Raw genomic sequence first — 19,497 nt, forward strand, 5'->3', positions numbered from 1 at the left:
GGACAACGTTCCTCCAGGCCTTCCTGTCCTCTACCATCTTCTGGAGTCCATTTAAGCTCACGCCTACTGCTTCAGTGACTCCATCCAGCCACCTCATTCTCTGTCGTCCCCTTCTTCTCTTGCCCTCAACCTTTCCCAGCATGAGGCTCTTCTCCAGTGAGTCTTAATAATAATCTGTCTTTTAAAAAAAACCACACACACACACAACACAACAGCAGACTATGCAATCTGAGATGGACAAATATCTCACCTCTGCCCTTAACAAAACCTCTGATTGTTGATTTATTGCATAAAGTCACACCTGAGTCTCTGTCCAGGGTTCAGGTTTTCCTAAGTGCTTGCCAATCTAATCTTTCCTTGCCCCAGCCAAGCTTCTTCTTGTTAAACTTCTTGTTATTGCCAGCAAAAATTACTCACACCCCATTAACTCCCAAAGCGATACCATCCCGCGCAGGTTGTGGCACATACAGTTCCTGACAGTGCAAGTGTGTCTCTGTGTGTGTGTGTGTGCGTGCGTGCGCGCGCTCCTCAGTTTAAATCCAAAAAAAGAAAAGCTATTCTTTCTGTCCACAAAGAAATAGAACAAACAGCAGTACCCAAATACGAGAATAATTCTGCAGCTGCCAAAAGAGGCAGAATCAAACAGGCTTGCAGAGTTTTCCTGTTATAAAGGATATTTGCTAAAGGCGGATTCTGTAGAACGAACAGAACAAACAGAAATTACTGGGGCCCAGAAGCGTGCAAAATATACGCAGCTGGATGGTCCCTTGTTTGAAACGGGAGCGGGTCTCCTGCATGAGTAGGGGGTTGGACTAGAAGACCTCCAAGGCCCCTTCCAGCTGTAGTCTGATTGATTGAAATAGAGCCGCATTACAGATCACCCTCGACTTGCTTCCGCAATTGAGCCCAAAAATTCTGTTTGCTATGTGAGAAATTAAAGAAAGGATGCAAAAAAGGGGGGGAGGGACAGAATGAAATATGAATTGCAAAAATTAAGATGTTTTTGTTATTTATTTTAAATAATTCAATAGAATTGTTAAATTGTCCCGCAGCCAGTTGTCCCACGGTGAGTTAGCCGTGGGAAGATGTCCATTCTGGTCAAGAACTACCTGTGCTGCAAACCAGACGTGACCCCTGTTGCTTCGTCAAACATTGGGTGGTTGAGATGGACCTTATTGTTAGGAACCTTGCAGAAAAGTGAGCGCCAGGCCAGTGACCTCATGAACAGGACCCAGATTGTTGGGGGCAATAAGCTGACTTTGTAATAATGCCGCTTGGGGGGGGGGACACGAAAGCCCTAATAAGCAGGCATATACATGGAATGAAGGCTACTGCTAAGCACATTTGATTTGTGCTTAGATTGTAAGCCGCCCTGAACCTTCGGAGAAGGGCGGGATATAAATGGGATTTTTAAAAAAAACATATATAAAACAATAAAAGTGTGGGAGGGGGCGGGAGGGGGGAGAGGATTCCTTTATTTGTTTATTTTATTTTTCACAGTTCACATACCACAAACTAACCAAAGAAATATAAACATTTTTTTTCAAGTATTTAACATTTGTTATATCAGTCATGCTGTAGGTATTATATATCGCCATACATAAATACATACACGTAAGTTTGGGTGCTGCTCGTCCATTTCCCCTCTCACTGTATCCACCCTCCTTCTCTCTCTTCCCTCTTCTCTACTTTCTTTCTCCCTTTCTCCTTTCTTTCCTACTTCCCTCTTCTTCCTCTCCTCTCCTCTTTCCCTCGCCACTCCTCTCCCGTTTCTCCCCACTTCTCCTCCTCTTTCCCTCCAACCTTCCTACTTCCTATACAGGCAGTCCTTGAATTAAAACAGATCACTTAGTGACTGTTGCAGCATCCCCATGGTCACATAATCAAAATTTAGACCCTTGGCAACAGGTTCATATTTATGATGATTGCAGTGTCCCAGGATCCTGTGATCCCCTTTTGTGACCTTCTGCCAAGCAAAGTCAATGGAATGGAATGGAATGGAATGGAATGGAATGGAATGGAATGGAATGGAATGGAATGGAATGGAATAGAATAGAATAGAATAGAATAGAATAGAATAGAATAGAATAGAATAGAATAGAATAGAATAGAATAGAATAGAATAGCAACAGCACTGGTGCAACGCACTACACGGCGTATGGCAGCAAGCGGCCGCAAAAGGACTCAAGCAGTGGTGCCAAAGGTGTCGGGGCATGGGAGGCCTGGCTGCAGCAGTCCCAACATAAGTGGGTGGGCCATTCCCCAAAAATAAGACCTGGTGCCTCTTTTGGAGGCAAAAAAAAATATACAAGACCCAGTCTTATTTTTGGGGAAACATGGTATATATGACACAGAGAAACATTGTAGTTTAGTTCAAATGTATACATATATATGGTGGGGTAAAAAAAGCCAAAACACAATCCTGCGAGTTTACCAGACGGATGGCATAAGTAACAAAGCTGTTGCAGAATCAGGTAGTCCTGCTATAAATAATTCGGAACCTCCTCCCAGAGGGCAGCAACAGGAACAGACCCTGAAGTGTATGTGTGTGGGCGGGGGGGGGATCTCTAACCATGCTCTGAGCTCCAAACACATACAAGCGCTTATAAGCCTTGATATATCATCCTTCTACCCTTTCAGGCCTTCAGGGGATTTTTTGGATCTCATCCAGATTGCATAACACATTTTACGGGAAGCAATTATTTTGGCAACGCTGGAGATTTAACACCCGAGCAAAGAAAGCATGCCGACTCATCGGACACAGGTTTCCTGCAGAAATCGGAGGAATTGTCTTTCCTCAGAGGTAAATGTACTATTGTAGCAAAGCGGCAATAAATTATTCTTCCCCTCTCACCCCTACGTTGTGGAATTTCCAGTGAGGTAAACATTGCTTTCCCCGGTCCAGAAAAAACATGCACTATGATGCAGACTAATGGAATTTATTTTACCACTCTTTAGATTTGTTTGCTTTATGCTAGAGGGACTTTTTCGAGAAACAAGCAAATAAGAGACACATTCTCCTCTTCCGTTAAAGAGGACGTGACCTAGCCAGGTGTAATAGCCCTGTATAAATACAGGGAGTGCTCAGCTTACGACCACAGCTGAGCCCCAGGTATCTGTTGTTAAGTGAGACATTTCTTGCCACCGTTGGAAAGTGAATCACTGCAGTTGATAAGTTGATAAATGAATCTGGCTTCCCCTTTGACCCTTGTTTGTAAAAAGATCGCAAAAGGAAATCACATGACCTTGTGACCCAGCAATGGTCATAAATATGAAACAGTTTGCTAAGCATCTCAATTATGATCACATGACTATGGGGATGCTGGGAAGGTCGTAACTATGAAAAACGGTCGTAAGTCACTATTTTCAGCGCCATTGTAACTTTAAATGGTCGCTAAACAAACCGTTGTAAGTCAAGGACTGCCTATATTCAGGGGATCTGGAAAAAAAAATATCTCAGATTAAAAGAATGTGGATGCACAGGTTAAAGGAACACTGTTTTCACCTGGAGAGGAAATGGCTTATCGGAGCAATAATGTAAGAACCCACAGTTAAATTACAGCAGGTCAATAAAATGGGTAGAGGAGATATTGATAAGTGCATATAAAATGTAGTGAATGAATGAATGAATGAATGAATGAATAAACCTTTATTGTCAAAGTACAACCATGTATACATTGAGATTGGCTGAGCCTCCCTTCGTGCCCCCACCCCCAACTCACAGTGACAACAAACCCTCCATCTTGTTACACCATGTGAGCTAATTGCACAACGCACCGGCCTCGCAAGTCAATCATACATATAGTTTATAAAATTATTTCCCGTTCAAGAGCCTAACAGCCCATGGATAAAAGCTGTTCTTCAGCCTGTTGGTACAGCTGGCTATACTCCTATATCTCCTACTCCTATACGCCTATATCTCCTACTCCTACTTTATTGTGCTTTGTAGACGAGGGTTCTCGGCTGGAAACTCTGAGAGTTGGGATGCTGAATATACGATTTTCATTTTGATGTCCAGAATCAGTGCAATCTACCTTCATCGTAGGCTTCGTCTCTTCTGCACAGTCCAGAAAAGATTACAGGCAGTCCTCAACTTACGAAAAACAACTCAGCCCAACATTTCTGTTGCTAAGTGAGGCATTCGTTAAATGAGCTTTGCCCCATTTTACAACCTTTCTGGCCACAGCTGTCTGTGAAGATTCTCAATCCGAAGATTGAAGACATTTCACTTCTCATCCAAGAAGCTTCTTCAGTGAAGAAGCTTCTTGGATGAGAAGCGAAATGTCTTCAAAGAAAAACAAAGGAAGTCCCCTGTTGCCTCTTGGAAAAGCACCTTTGGGACAACCTCGATTTGGTTGACTGAGAATCTTCGCAGACATTTAGTACCAATGCTTCTATCCCTGTTAAAGAGAAATTTTGTCCTTCAGAAATGGTTGGAGAACTTCAGCATCCATTAGAGAAATCCAGGACCTTCATCCACTCTAGTTCTTTGCTCATGAATTTGGTGGAGAATACAAAAGGCCATGAGTGTCTATTTTTAATATTTCTACCATAACGAGTAGGGTATATTTTTGGTCAGCGGGGAAAAAGAATTCCAGTCTTCTTTTACTGACAACCGGCTGGCCATTAATTTATTGTAACCGCCATCTTAAGCGATGCCTCAAGTTGTACCCAATCAATTATAGTGTCCAAATGGAGGTCAGCCTTGAGGAATGGCTGAAGAATTGCACAAGGATGGATGGATAGTCCCTTCACATGAAGGTCAGCCTTGAACCGATATAAAAATCAACCTTATCGCCTGATCCCAGTCCTTTAGTCCAAGGGATTTATGAAGAATCAAAGTAGAATTGCAAAACAGGCTGGTGGTCTTCTTCCACGAGAGAAGAAGGATAAAATGGATGGGTGGGTGGGATGGGGTGGGTGTCCCAGGCCTTCAACATTACAAGATAAGAGTGGTAATGGATCAACTATCCAGGATCCCACAAACTCCAGAAGGAATAAGACTAACAAAAGTAAAGAAAGAATGTACTTTCACAGGTGTCCTCAAGAAGAGGATCAAAAAACCCCAGGCTGCAACCTAAGGTGAGATTTCAATTGCATGTGGTTGTCATCTTGACTTTTTTGACCTTTTCTTGAGGACATCCTTGCTCACTTTACAACAGGGGTCTTCCAACTTGGCCCTTTTATGACTTATGGACTTCAGCTCACAGGCAAGCTAAAAAAGATGTTAAAAAGATGTCGAGACTCTAGAAAGTGTACAGAGAAGAGCAACAAAGATGATCAGGAGACTGGAGGCTAAAACATATAGGAAACGGTTGCTGGAATTGGGTATGTGTAGTTTAACAAAGAGAAGGACGAGGGGGGACATGATAGCAGGGTTTCAATATCCCAGGGGCTGCCACAAAGAAGAGGGAGTCAAGCTATTCTCCAAAGCACCTGAAGGCAAGACAAGAAGCATTGGATGGAAACTAGTCAAGGAGAGAAGCAACCTAGAACTAAGGAGAAACTTCCTGACAGTTAGAACAACTAACCAGTGGAACAACCTGCCTCCAGAGGTGGTGAATGCTCCAACACTGGAAGTTTTTAAGAAGAGACTGGACAGCCACTTGCGTGAAATGGTATAGTGTTTCCTGCCTGAGCAGGGGGTTGGACTAGATGACCTCCAAGATCCCTTCCAACTTATTATTATTATTATTATTATTATTATTATTATTATTATTATTATTATTATTATTATTATTATTATTATTATGCTGGCTGAGGAATTCTGGGGACTTGAAGTCCACAAAGGGCCAAGTTTGAAGACCCCTGCCTTAAAACATTCTGTTGGGTTGAAAGAAAAGAAGACCAAGAGGTGATTCATAACTAGCACAATACTCTTTTCATTAGGCGTAGCATGGCTTCTTTCAATCTGTTGACTTCTGCCAGCATTAAATGAAATTTACAAGCTGGCCTGCCCTTTAAAATGAAATGAAGTCTGCTCTGTTAAATTTCGGATGGACCAATGCAGAAGTTTAAAGCAAGTAACAGTCTTTTCTGGGAATTTTTCAGAAATGAAATTGCTTCTATTTGGGGAATCTGAGAGAACAAATTTCTTTAAATGAGCAGATGGTTGCCTTAATTTGGGAGAAAATTAGAAAAAGGACATTTGGGGGGATTTCTGTGCCTAAGCATTTTTCATTATTGTCTCGGTACAAATAAAATATATTTATTGCCTTCTTAAATAGTCATTGGAGAGGAATTGTACTGCCCAAATGCATTTTGCTTGTGATGGAAATATGATCAATACTGACTCTGGATTTATACAACTGCCTTAATCAGGTTACCCATTTGACCACTTTTAAAGGTAAAGGTAAAGGTTCCCTCGCACATGCATGCTAGTCGTTTCCAACTCTAGGGGCCGGTGCTCATCTCTGTTTCAAAGCCGAAGAGCCAGCGCTTGTCCGAGGACGTCTCCGTGGTCATGTGGCTGGCATGACTAGATGCCAAAGGCGCACGGAACGCTGTTACCTTCCCACCGGAGCGGTCCCTATTTTTCTACTTGTATTTTTTACGTGCTTTCGAACTGCTAGGTTGGCAGAAGCTGGGACGAGTAACAGGCGCTCACTCTGCTACGCGGCACTCGGGATTCGACCCACCAAACTGCTGACCTTCTGATCGATAAGCTCAGCGTCCTAAATGTTTGGAGCCACAAATAAGAACATCAGCAACCTTCAGTAAAAAAAAAATCAATCTGAGCATATTGCACATATATTTCACCTGTCCTGATTAATGCAAACAAGTCCACGCCACAGTCAAATAATAAAAACACAACTGGTTTCCAAACAGCTTCCTTTGCTTAGCAGGGTTTGGAAGCAGGAAGGAAAATTGAGAAAGCTATTTCTCCTGAAAGGAACAAGAGTTCCTAGGAATATTGAGAAATGCAGAGAGCTTCACTTTAACAGAAGAAACACTGTTCTTCTTCTCTCCGTCAGAAAAGGAGGAGAGGAACAAAAGGATAGACTGGAGGTGAAAGCATATAAAGAACGGTTGCTGGAACTGTGTATGTCTAGTTTAATGAAGAGAAGGACGAGGGGTGACATGAAAGCAGTCTTCCAATATCTCAGGGGCTGCCCCAAAGAAGAGGGAGTCAAGCTATTCTCCAAAGCATCAAAAGGCAGGACAAGAAGCAACGGATGGAAATTAATGAAGGAGAGAAGCAACCTGGAACTAAGGAGAAACCTCCTGACAGTTTAAACAATCAGTGGAACAACTCGCCTTCAGAGGTTGTGGGTATTCCAACACTAAATTTTTTAAAGAAAGAACTGGACAACCATTTGTCTGAAATGGTATAAGGTTTAGGACTAGAAGACCTCCAAGGTCCCTTCCAACTATTCTATTCCGTTCTGTTCCGTTCTGTTCTGTTCTGTTCTGTACTGTTCTGTTCTGTTCTGTTCTATTCTATTCTATTCTATTCTATTCTATTCTATTCTATTCTATTCTATTCTATTCTATTCTATTCTATTCTGTATTTCTATTCCATTCCATTCCATTCCATTCCATGATTCTATTCTATTCTATTCTATTGTTCTGTTGTTCTGTTCTGTTCTGTTCTGTTATATTCTATTCCATTCCATTCCATTCCATTCCATTCCATTCCATGATTCTATTCTATTCTATTCTATTCTATTCTATTCTATTCTATTCTATTCTATTCTATTCTATTCTATTCTATTCTATTCTATTCTATTCTATTCTATTCTATTCCTCCAATATTTATTCTATTCTACTCTATTCCATTCCATTCTTGTTCATTTATTCTATTCCATTCCATATTTTCTATTCTATTCTATTCTATTCCTGTTCTATTCTATTCTATTCTATTCCATTATTCTGTTGTTCTGTTCTGTTCTGTTCTGTTCTGTTCTGTTCTGTTCCGTTCCATTCCATTCTATTCCATTCCATGATTTTATTCTATTCTATTCTATTCTATTCTATTCTATTCTATTCTATTCTATTCTATTCTATTCTATTCCATTCTTGTTCATTTATTCTATTCCATTCCATATTTTCTATTCTATTCTATTCTATTCTATTCTATTCTATTCTATTCTATTCTATTCTATTCTATTCTATTCCATTATTCTATTCTATTCTGTTCTGTTCTGTTCTATTCTACTGTACTCTACTCCACTCTGATCTCTATTCATTTCACTATTCTATTCTATTCTATTCTATTCTATTCTATTCTATTCTATTCTATTCTATTCTATTCTATTCTATTCTATTCTATTCTATTCTATTCTATTCTATTCTATTCCATATTTAGAGCAGAGAGAAGCCCATCTGGAGCAAGAGATGTGCTATTTCGAGTGAGTAGTAGTCCATCCAGAGTAAGATATAAGGGCCGCATGGTCCTCAGATTGTCCTTGGAGGAGGATCAGCAGAAGAGCTTGGCTGTGGTTCCAGGAACCTGGTGGCATTGAAACTTTCATTGGGGAAAATCTCTAGCCGCAGCCAGGGGCTTCAAAGGCCAATTTTGCAGAAAAGCTGCAGTTGAAAAAGACCAAGGTCAAATTCAACCAACACAACAGAGTGTCTATGGAGATTCTCAGTCATCCAGGTCATGGGTGTCCCAAAAGTGTTTTTCAAAAGGCAGCTGGATTTCTTTTTTTTTTCTTTGAAAACATTTCGCTTCCCCGTCCAAGAGGCTTCTTCAATTCTGACTGAAGTTCTGACCAGTTCTTCAGTCAGAACAGAAGAGGCTTCCTGGATGAGAAGCGAAACATTTTCAAAGAAAAAAAAACAAAGTCCAGTTGTCTTTTGAAAAAGCACCTGTGGGACAAGACAATAGAGGATCAGATTTCCTTGCCAATATGCCTCCACGTCTCTGTCATCTGCTCTTTCCAGGGGTGTGACACACACAAAAAGGGTTTTTTGCCCTGTTACAGCTGCCCTCTTCATGTTTGACCACATCCTGCAAACACCCACAACTCCGCCTAAAGTAAACAGCCGCTTTCAAAGGTATCGAGCAGCTATCATCTGACACATCACGTGATTTACTGTAATTGAACAAGTGAACGCAACCAACCATTTTCAGCTTTTCCTATGTCAAAATGAGACTTTTGCTCCGATACGACCTCAGCAATATTAAATTTAGCATGGTGAGAGCATCCTGTCTGAAAGCAAAAGTTTTAATACCGTGTGGGATTCTATTCTCTGTAAACAATTGTGTATTATCGGCTTTGACCTCCGGTGGATTTTTAAGATAATCCTTGGAGCTAAAACAAAGATGGAGTGGAATTGAGCACAACTTCCTGACAGCATCCAGGTGGGCTCATTTGGCTTATGTAGAAAAGGTTTCTGACTGCTTTCTTCCAGAGTACCTTTTGACTTCTTTACTACAAGCATAGGATATCCTATAGGTCTCATTTGCATATATTAGTATATCTACAGACCTTTCTCATCCTAGACATAAACTCTTTCAACTCCTCCCCTCAGAATGCCACTATAGGGCATTGCATATCAAAACAGCTAGAACAGCGGTCCCCAACCACTGGTCCATGGACCAGTACCGGGCTGCGGCATGCCAGCAACTGGTCTGCACAAACAAGCAAAGCCCCATCCTTGGGATGCAGGCAGCACATGAAACCAGGCCCCCTCCGGTCTGCGGAAAAACCTCTCTCCACGGAACCGGTCCCTGGTGCTCGAAAGGTTGGGGACCTCCGAACTAGACACAAAAACAGTTTTTTTCCCCTGTGCCATCACAACTAAACACAAAATTCCCACCGCATTGTCTTATGTCAAAAGATATCTAATAGTGTAGTAGTACTGTGTGACTATTATCCTTCATGGATGGAAACTAATCAAGGAGAGAAGCAACCTAGAACTAAGGAGAAACTTCCTGACAGTTAGAACAATTAACCAGTGGAACAACCTGCCTCCAGAAGCTGTGAATGCTCCAACACTGGAAGTTTTTAAGAAGAGACTGGCCAGCCACTTGTCCGAATTGGTATAGGCTTTCCTGCCTGAGCAGTGGGTTGGACTAGATGACCTCCAAGGTCCCTTCTAACATTATTATTATTATTATTATTATTATTATTATTATTATTATTATTATTATTGTTGTTGTTGTTGTTGTTGTTGTTGTTGTTGTTGTTGTTGTTATTTAAAACTTTTATTCATAAAACATGAAACTCAGTCAACTGAACACTCAAATTGACTGGCACTCATGGTTGACACGGGTTGCTGCCAGCATCCTAAATATCAACCCGGTATCTCCTTAAAATGTAAGATGTTCTGAGTAGCACAGTTTTTTGTAGCTTTGCTGGAGTTATTGCAGGAAGCTGCAATTTCTTGATGTATTTTGCAAAGTTTTTGGACATAGTTCCCAGTTCCCCGATGACAATGGGTATCACTGTTGGAAGGCACTTTGAAAGTGATCAAAGAGAATTAAGGAGAAACTTCCTGACAGTGAGGACAATCAACCAGTGGAACAGCTTTGCCTCCAGAAATCGTGAGCGCTCCATCACTGGAGATTTTTAAGAAGAGACTAGACAGTCACCTGTCTGAGGTGGTCTAGGTTCTCCTGCTTGAGCAGGGGGCTGGACTAGTAGACCTCCAAGGTCCCTTTCAGCTCTATTCTATTCTATTCTTGAAGGTCTTCTAGTCCAACTCTCTGCCCAGGCAGGTGTTCCTATATCATTCCAGACAAATGGTTTTCCAATCTCTTTTTACAAACCTCCAGTGTTGGAGCAAGAATGTTGGCAGGCATCTTGATTTGTTTTACCCTGTCCCTGCAAACATATCTCGTTTGAGGGAACCCAGGCTACAAAGCCTACATTTAATCAACCTCTAGCTGTAATGAGGATGTTGCAAGTTTCCATAAGCACCGTCCACATCTCACCACAAAAGGGCAGCATTTCTTCACAAATAGATCGGATTTTCTTCAGGAGTAAAATGCTTCTCTCTGTTAAGCACAGTGGAGACAAGGAGAGGGAGGAAAACTACCACCGAGGTGCTGAAAAAATTTTTCCTCTGCTTCTAGTCTTACTTTCCTTATTTTTATCTCAAAAGAGAACAAGCATCGCAGCAGAATTACCAAAGGCTTTTGGTAAAACACGAATCCTTCCACACTTCTAAAAGGAAACATAAATGGGTAAAAGTAGTAGTACTCAAGTCAACCGCATTTGACGCATTTTCGGGACAGCATGAGGAAAATGGTTGCCATTGTCTAAACTTCCGGATGCTTTTCTGATTTTTCTAATCAAGCCAACAGCTTGTTTCCTGTAGCTCCCCTCTAGCTATCAACTAGATCTGACCTTGTTTAGCTCCGCAAGATCAGCCAAGGTCAACCAGATGCTGCCAAGTTTTGTAGGTATGTCACGTTTGCTACTCAGCTTAAGCCTCTGGTGATTTCATGGACCAATCCACGTAGATTTCTGCCTGGTGAGATAGAAACAGTTCTTCCGGAAGACTTCAAAGATTCCTGCTCTAGCTCCAGCTGTGCCATTTCTTGGGAACCGCCCTTCCCCATCTAAGGGTTAGCCAGGTCCAATCCCACTTAGCTTCCAGGATCAGCTGCATGCTATCTCCTTCTTAAGGTTAAAACCAGTGTTTCCCAACCATGGCAACTTTTAAGATCTGCGGACCTTTTTTTAAAAAAACACACACACAAAAAAAACTTAACCGCAGCAGAATATAAGCTTTCCATCCCCACCCACCATCCGGCCAGAACTGAAGAAACATCTTGGATGAGAAGGAAGAACGGCTTCCCCAAGGAAAAGACACCGTCCAGTTGCCTTTGGAAAAAGCACCTTTCAGGACAACCTGAACCCATGTTGATGCACAGGGAGCTGCAGTCCACCCATCTTAACGTTAATTCCCTGATTGAGTCATCAGGGGGCAGTGTTTCCTATAGATTCCATTGTATTGACTTATTTTCCAGTTCAGGGCAATACAGTTTCCCCTACTACAGGGTAGCTCTGGGTTTCAGAGCCGTGGTGGCGCAGTGGTTAGAATGCAGTATTGCAGGCTGCTTCTGCTGACTGCCAGCTGCCAGCAGTTCGGCAGTTTGATCCTGACCAGCTCAAGGTTATCTCAGTCTTCCATCCTTCTGAGGTTGGTGAAATGAGAAACCAGATTGTCGGGGGCAAAATGCTGACTCTGTAAATCTCTTAGAGAGGGCTGTAAAGCACTGTGAAGCGCTATATAAGTCTAGGACTAGGTGCTATTGCTATTCTATTCTGTTCTATTCTATTCTATTCTCCATTTCATTATTCTATTCTATTCTATTCTGTTCTGTTCTGTTCTATTCTATTCTATTCTATTCTCCATTTCATTATTCTATTCTATTCTATTCTATTCTATTCTATTCTATTCTATTCTATATTTCATTATTCTATTCTATATTTCATTATTCTATTCTATTCTATTCTATTCTATTCTATTCTATTCTATTCTATTCTATTCTATTCTATTCCATTTCATTATTCTATTCTATTCTATTCCATTTCATTATTCTATTCTATTCTATTCTATTCTATTCTATTCTATTCTATTCTATTCTATTCCATTCCATTCCATTCCATTCCATTGCCATGATGGTACAGTGATTAGAATGCAATATTGCAGGCGAACTCTGCCGATTGCCAGGAGTTCGATCCTGACCGGCTCAAGGTTGATCAGCCTTCCGTCCTTCCGAGGTTGGTAAAATGAGGACCCAGGTTGTTAGGGGTAAGAGGCTGACTCTGTGAACCGCTTAGAGAGGGCTGTAAAGCACTGTATAAGTCTAAGTGTTATGGCTATTGCTTTAGTGACCATTTAAAGTTACAAGGGCACTGAAGAAAGTGACTTATCTTCATTTTTCACACTGATGACCATTGCAGCATCCCCATGGTCACACGATCAGCATCCCCGTGGTCACATGATCAAAATTCAGATGCTTGGCAACTGGCAGGTATTTACGACTGATGCAGGGTTAACCACCTTACTTACCAAATGAAATTCTGCTCCCAACTGTAGCCCTATGGCGAGGACTACCCTTATTTTTAAGAAGAGGCTGGACAGCCACTTGTCTGGAACGGTACAGGGCAGGAGTAGGCAACCTGGGCTCTTTTATGACTCGTGGACTTCGACTCCCAGAATTCCTGAGCCAAGCTGGCTCAGGAATTCTGGGAGTCGAAGTCCACGAGTCATAAAAGAGCCCAGGTTGCCTACCCTTGGTATAGGGGGTTATTCTTGTTAGGAAGAACCCCTAATACAGGTGGTCCTCGATTTACAACAGTTCATTTAGCGCCTGTTCGAAGTCACAGTGTCAATGAAAAAAAGGGACTTACGACCCTTTTTCACACTTAACGACCGTTGCAGCATCCCCATGATCACGTGATCAAAATTCAGACACTTGGCAACTGGCATGCACTTATCTGGTTTTCCGGGGTCACGTGATCCCCTTTTGCAACCCTCTGACCAGCAAAGTCAATGGGGAAGCCAGTGTCACTTTATAACTGTGTTACTCACTTAACAACCGGGGCAAGAAAGATCGATCTTCAGTGTGTACTCAATTTAGATACCTGCCAATCTAGCTGAAGAGACATATTTGGTGGTCCTTTGATTGGTGGTATAAAACTCAAATACTTTGGCCACCTAATGAGAAGGAAGGACTCACTGGAGAAGAGCCTCATGCTGGGAAAGGTGGAGGGCAAGAGAAGAAGGGGACGACAGAGAATGAGGTGGCTGGACGGAGTCCCTGAAGCAGTACAGTAGGTGTGAGCTTAACAGACTCCAGAAGATGGTAGAGGACAGGAAGGCCTGGAGGAACGTTGTCCATGGGGTCGCGATGGGTCGGACACGACTTCGCAGCTAACAACAAATTTAAAACTCATTTGTAGTCCGCTGGGTTGAATTCTGAACCGGGGATGGCAAATAAAGGGGTTTTCAGAAGCATCTTGGATTCCCTATAGACAGCATTGAATAGCGTCTGAAGCATCAACAATGGTGGCCTGTTGTAGCCAGCAGGGGGAGCTACAACACAGGATTTTCACAAAGGGTCGGTTAGTTCCGGGAGGTTAGTCTTCCTTGTTGATCGTCAGTTCAACCCAAATAATCTGCAAATTATGTTGCTTAGTCAATTGATCGCTTTGGGGAGCCCGACTGGAAGTCAACACTAAAGAGCCAGAAGACCAAAAAGAAAAAGGCCCAAATAATTCACTGGAGGTCTCTTCTTGCTGCATCCAAAACTCCAATCATTTGCAAGACGACGGCTGGCATTTGTCTTCCTTTTGGTGTATTGATTTCCGCTACTTTCATTTGTGGGTGACCGATAGCGAGGGAGGTGATGTCCTTGCCCTTGCAATAATCTTTGCTAGCGGAATAAAATTGCAGGGTAAAATGTCTTAAGGAAAGGGAAGAGGGGATGAGCAAATCTTCCTTGGAATTATATTTGAATTGCACTTACAAGACTACATCCAGCTGGGTTCACCACGATACCAAAAAGATGTTGAGACTCTAGAGCAGGGGTCTTCAAACATGGCCCTTTTATAACTTGTGGACTTCAACTCCCAGAATTCCTCAGTCAGGCATGCCTGGCTGAGGGATTCTGGGAGTTGAAGTCCACAAGTCATAAAAGGGCCAAGTTTGAAGACCCCTGCTCTAGAAACAGGGCAGAGAAGAGCAACAAAGATGATTAGAGGACTGGAGGCTAAACTGCATGACAAACATTGTGGGAACTGGGTATGTTTAGCTTAACAAGGAGAGCTGACATGATAGCAGTCTTCCAGAGAAGACTATCACAGAGAAGTGGGGGTCAACCTATTCTCCAAAGCACCTGAGAGCAGGACAAGAAGCAATAAATGGAAGGTCATCAAAGAGAGAAGCAACCTGGAACTAAGGAGAAACAATGAGAATAATTAGCCGATGGAGCCCTAGAAACAGGGCAGAGAAGAGCAACAAAGATGATTAGAGGGCTGGAGGTTAAACCATGCAATGAACGGTTAAAGGAATTAGGTATGTCTCTAGCCTGATAAAAAGAGGGATAAGGGGTGACATGATAGCAGCCTTCCAATATCCGAGGGACTGTCACAGAGAGGCAAGGTCACCAAAGCACCTGAGGGCAGGACAAGAAGTAAAGCAGGGGTCTTCAAACTTGGCCCTTTTATGACTTGTGGCCTTCAACTCCCAGAATTCCGCAGCCAGCATGCCTGGCTGAGGAATTCTGGGAGTTGAAGTCCACAGGTCATAAAAGGGCCAAGTTTGAAGACCCCTGAAGTAAAGGATGGAAGATGATGAAAGAGAGGCCCATTCTAGAATTCAGGAAGAACTTCCTGGCGGTGAGGACAATTCACCAGTGGAACGAAAGTTGCCTCCTGAAGTTGTGGGTGCTCCGTTACTGGAGGTTGTCAAGAAGAGATTGGGCAGCCTTTTGTGCAAAATGGTATTGGGTCTCCTGCTTGAGCACGGGGGGTTGGACTAGAAGACCTCCAAGGTCCCTTCCCACCCTGTTATTGTATGTTCTCTGAATCTGAGCAGGATTTCTTCCCCTTATTTTGCTTATGAAAGAGGAGCAGATTGAAATGTAAGTTTTGTCCTGGCACTCCCCATTTTCTGACTGAGACCTCACCTTTTTTTTTTTAATTTGTGCCCTGCCCCTTTGGCATACTCAACCTAAAGACCAAATATGGCCCTTGGATCAAACAAAAAAAAATTGTGCATCCTCTGATTTATAAAATTCCAGACATTTGCTGACGGAAATGCTGAGAACATTATTTTACCTCATAAATTTTAGGGTGGTTTAACCCTGCAATTAAATAACGATTACAATTAAGGATAATTCAAATAAATTATTATCCAGAAGGGGAGGGGGAAAAAAACCCTTAGAATTATTAGGGAAAATCCGTCTCTCTTTAATTTCTTCAGCTGCAAAGTGCGGTAGAGGCTTTAATTAAGGAATACAGAATTAAAATAAAATTGGTTTTTGAATGAAAGATAATGAAAAGATATTGCCCCGAAGCAGTATTGGAAAAAGTGTATAAAGTGTTGTTAAAAATATGATAAGGTTAGCACTTCAAGGAGAAACAGAGAAAATGGATCATTGGAGCTGCTTTGCGGTTTGGATGGCTCTGATCAGAAAGATCTTCTTTTTCCCCTTTCCCTTCCCTTCCCTTCCCTTTCCTCTTTTTCACTTTCCCATTTCCTTTTCCTTTCCTTTCCTTTCTCTTCCCTTTCCTCTCTTTCCCTTTCTTTTCCTTTCCTTCCTTCTCTCTTCCTCTTCTTTCTTTTTTTCCTTTCCTAACCTTTCCTCTTTTTTCCCTTTCCCTTCCCTTCCCTATCCTTTCCTCTTTTTCACTTTCCTTTTCCCTCTCTTTTCCTTTCCTTTCTCTTTCATTTCCACTTTTCCCTTTCTTTTCCTTTCCTTCCTTCTCTCTTCCTCTTCTTTCTTTTTTTTCCTTTCCTAGCCTTTCCTCTTTTTTACTTTCCTTTCCCTTCCTTTTCCTTTTTTCCTTTCCTTTCTCTTCCCTTCCCTCCTTTCTCTTTCCTCTCTTTCCCTTTCTTTTCCTCTCCTTCCTTCTCTCTTCCTCTTCTTTCTTTTTTTCCTTTCCTAACCTTTCCTCTTTTTTCCCTTTCCCTTCCCTTCCCTTCCCTTTTCTCTTTTTTACTTTCCTTTTCCTTCCTTTTCCTTTCCTTTCTCTTCCCTTCCCTCCTTCCTCTTCCCTTTCCTCTTTTCCCCCCTTTCCTCTTTTCCCCTTTCTTTCCTCGCTTCTCTTCTTTCTTTCTTTTCCTTCCCTAACCTTTCCCCTTTCCCCCCTCTCCTTTCTCCTTCCCTTCCCTTCCCTCTTTCCCCCTTTCCCCTTCAGCCTGGAAGGAAAGGCAGGCTTCCCCAGGGCAGAGGGGGTCCCGCTCTGCTGCTCAGAGGCGGTGGGGTGGGGGACAGCCGCCCTATTGTCCTCCTGGGAATCCAGAGACCCCCTTTTTTTCCTATCAGGCGGGGCAGGGGGGGGCTCCTTTGAACAAGTGCCCAGGCTCTGGGAGGGGGGCAGTTTCCCCACCACCCCCTTGTTTGCTTTCCCACATCCTCTTCCCCTGCTCATGAATATTCAGAGGCGTCTGTCCTGTGGGGAGGCCGTGCAGAGAGAGCCCCCCCCCCGTCCACCCCCTGGTAAGGGTCGGAGGCTTCAGCAGGAAACAAAGCTCCGGATCAGAGCCTGTTAGCGAAGAGGGGCGGTTCTCCACCTCCTAAGATTTCCATTGACTTGGGCACTTGCAGATGCCTCCTCTAAGAAGTGGAGGTGACACCCCCCCACACACACACCTCTCTCTTTCTCATTCTCTCTCTGCAGCCCAAACCCCTCCCCTCGAGTAGCAAGCTCGTTCGGAAGAAGCCAGACATTTGCCCACCCACCCCCCCCGTTAAATGATGAGTGGTCAAATTCAGGGGAGGGGGTGCCACTTCAGCACCCCCACAGCAAGCTCAACTGGAAGATGACCCAGCTGGCAGCTCCAGGATGGCACAGCTCAGAGGGAAGCCCAAAGCTGAACGAGGACAGTCGCTGGGGTTTTCCTTTTAAATCTGCCGTTCGGGTCCTCCCCCTCTTCTCCCTCCCTCCCTCCCCCCCAATCCTCCCAGACAGGACCATCTGTGGAAAACAAACAGCCAGACTGGTCTGACTGCAGCGCCCAACTGTTTTAGAAGAAGAAGGAAAAGAAGAAGGAGGAGGAGGAGGAGTTGTTTCACTTCTCATCCAAGAAGCTTCATCAGTTGTGGCAGGATGGGGGGGAGAATGGAGGGATTAGGGGTTGGGGTTGGAAGGACCATATTTTCTGCAGTCATCTGGTTGTTAATACTCTCCCTGAGAACTCTTGAGGCCACATGGGGGTTTATCGGAGGAGGAGGAGGAGGAGGAGGAGGAGGAGGAGGAGGAGGAGGAGAAGAAGAAGAAGAAGAAGAAGAAGAAGAAGAAGAAGAAGAAGAAGAAGAAGAAGAAGAAGAAGAGGAGGAGGAGGAGGAGGAGGAGGAGGAGGAGGAGGAGTTGTTTCACTTCTCCTCCAAGAAGCTTCATCAGTTTTGGCAGAATTGGGGGGCAGAATTTAGGGATTGGGGTTGGAAGGACCATATTTTCTGCAGTCATCTGGTTGTTAATACTCTCCCTGAGAACTCTTGAGGCCACATGGGGGTTTATCGGAGGAGGAGGAGGAGGAGGAGGAGGAGGAGGAGGAGGAGGAGGAGGAGAAGAAGAAAAAGAAGAAGAAGAAGAAGAGGAGGAGGAGGAGGAGGAGGAGGAGGAGGAGGAGGAGGCTTGGTGAAGGGGCGGAAAAAGGAAAGAGGGAATTGTAGCCTGGAGGGGAAAAGAGAAACCAAGGTCCTGGGGAGGAAATCAGAAGGCAGAATGGGAAGGAGTGGTCCCCAACATCCTTCTTGTATTCTAGGTGCGATGTGGTTAATACAGGATAAAGCCAGTGGTGGGATTCAAATATGTGAACAACCAGTTCTCTGTGTGGATGCCGGTTCCGGAAGTCCATTCTGGGCCTGGGCCACAAAAAATTAGCTCCCAGTTCTACCGAACTGGCACGAACCGGCTGAATCCCACCACTGGATAAAGCAGATATCAATGTATCTTTTGATCTTGAGACTAAACTTGTGTAGATTAACGCTAGGATGGTATTTGCTTTATTTGCAGCAGCATCATGGTCGTGGCTCAAGTTCATCTTATGATCTACCAAGACATGCACATCTTTTCCAAGTTATGCTGCCCAATTTGAGTGGCTCCTACAAAGATGGGGGGGAGGGAGTCAAATTATTTTCCAAAGCACCAGAAGGCAAGACAATAAACAATGGATGGAAACCAACCAAGGAGAGAAGCAACCTGGAACTAAAGAGAAATTTCCTGACAGTGAGAACAATTAACCCGTGGAACGACTTGCCTTCAGAAGTTGTGGGTGCTCCATCACTGGAGGCTTTCAAAGAGAGAGTGGATAGTCATTTGTCTGGAATGGTACAGGGTCTCTTCCTTGAGCAGGAGGTTGGACTAGAAGACCATCAAGGTCCCTTCCAACTATGTTATTCAATGTTCAATGTGATCTTTCTCCCCACTTCCCTGTTCATGCCTGTGACTTTTCCAGCCAAAGTAGACCCAAAGAAAGGACGATGCATTCTCCCTATTTATCTTGTTGATTGTTACCTATTCCTCCAGCTTGTCAAATGTTTACACATTTCCTAACCCTTCATCCAAGTCATTTATAAAAATGGGAAACAACATAGAATAGAATAGAATAGAATAGAATAGAATAGAATAGAATAGAATAGAATAGAATAGAATAGAATAGAATAGAATAGAATAGAATAACACAAAGAATAGAATAGAATAGAATAGAATAGAATAGAATAGAATAGAATAGAATAGAATAGAATAGAATAGAATAGAATAGAATAATGAAATAGAATAGAATAGAATAGAATAGAATAGAACAGAACAGAACAGAACAGAACAGAACAGAACAGAATAGAATAGAATAGAACAGATTGTA

This window comes from Vipera ursinii, assembly GCF_947247035.1.
Source record: "Vipera ursinii genome assembly, chromosome: 11".
Taxonomy (NCBI): Eukaryota; Metazoa; Chordata; class Lepidosauria; order Squamata; family Viperidae; genus Vipera; species Vipera ursinii.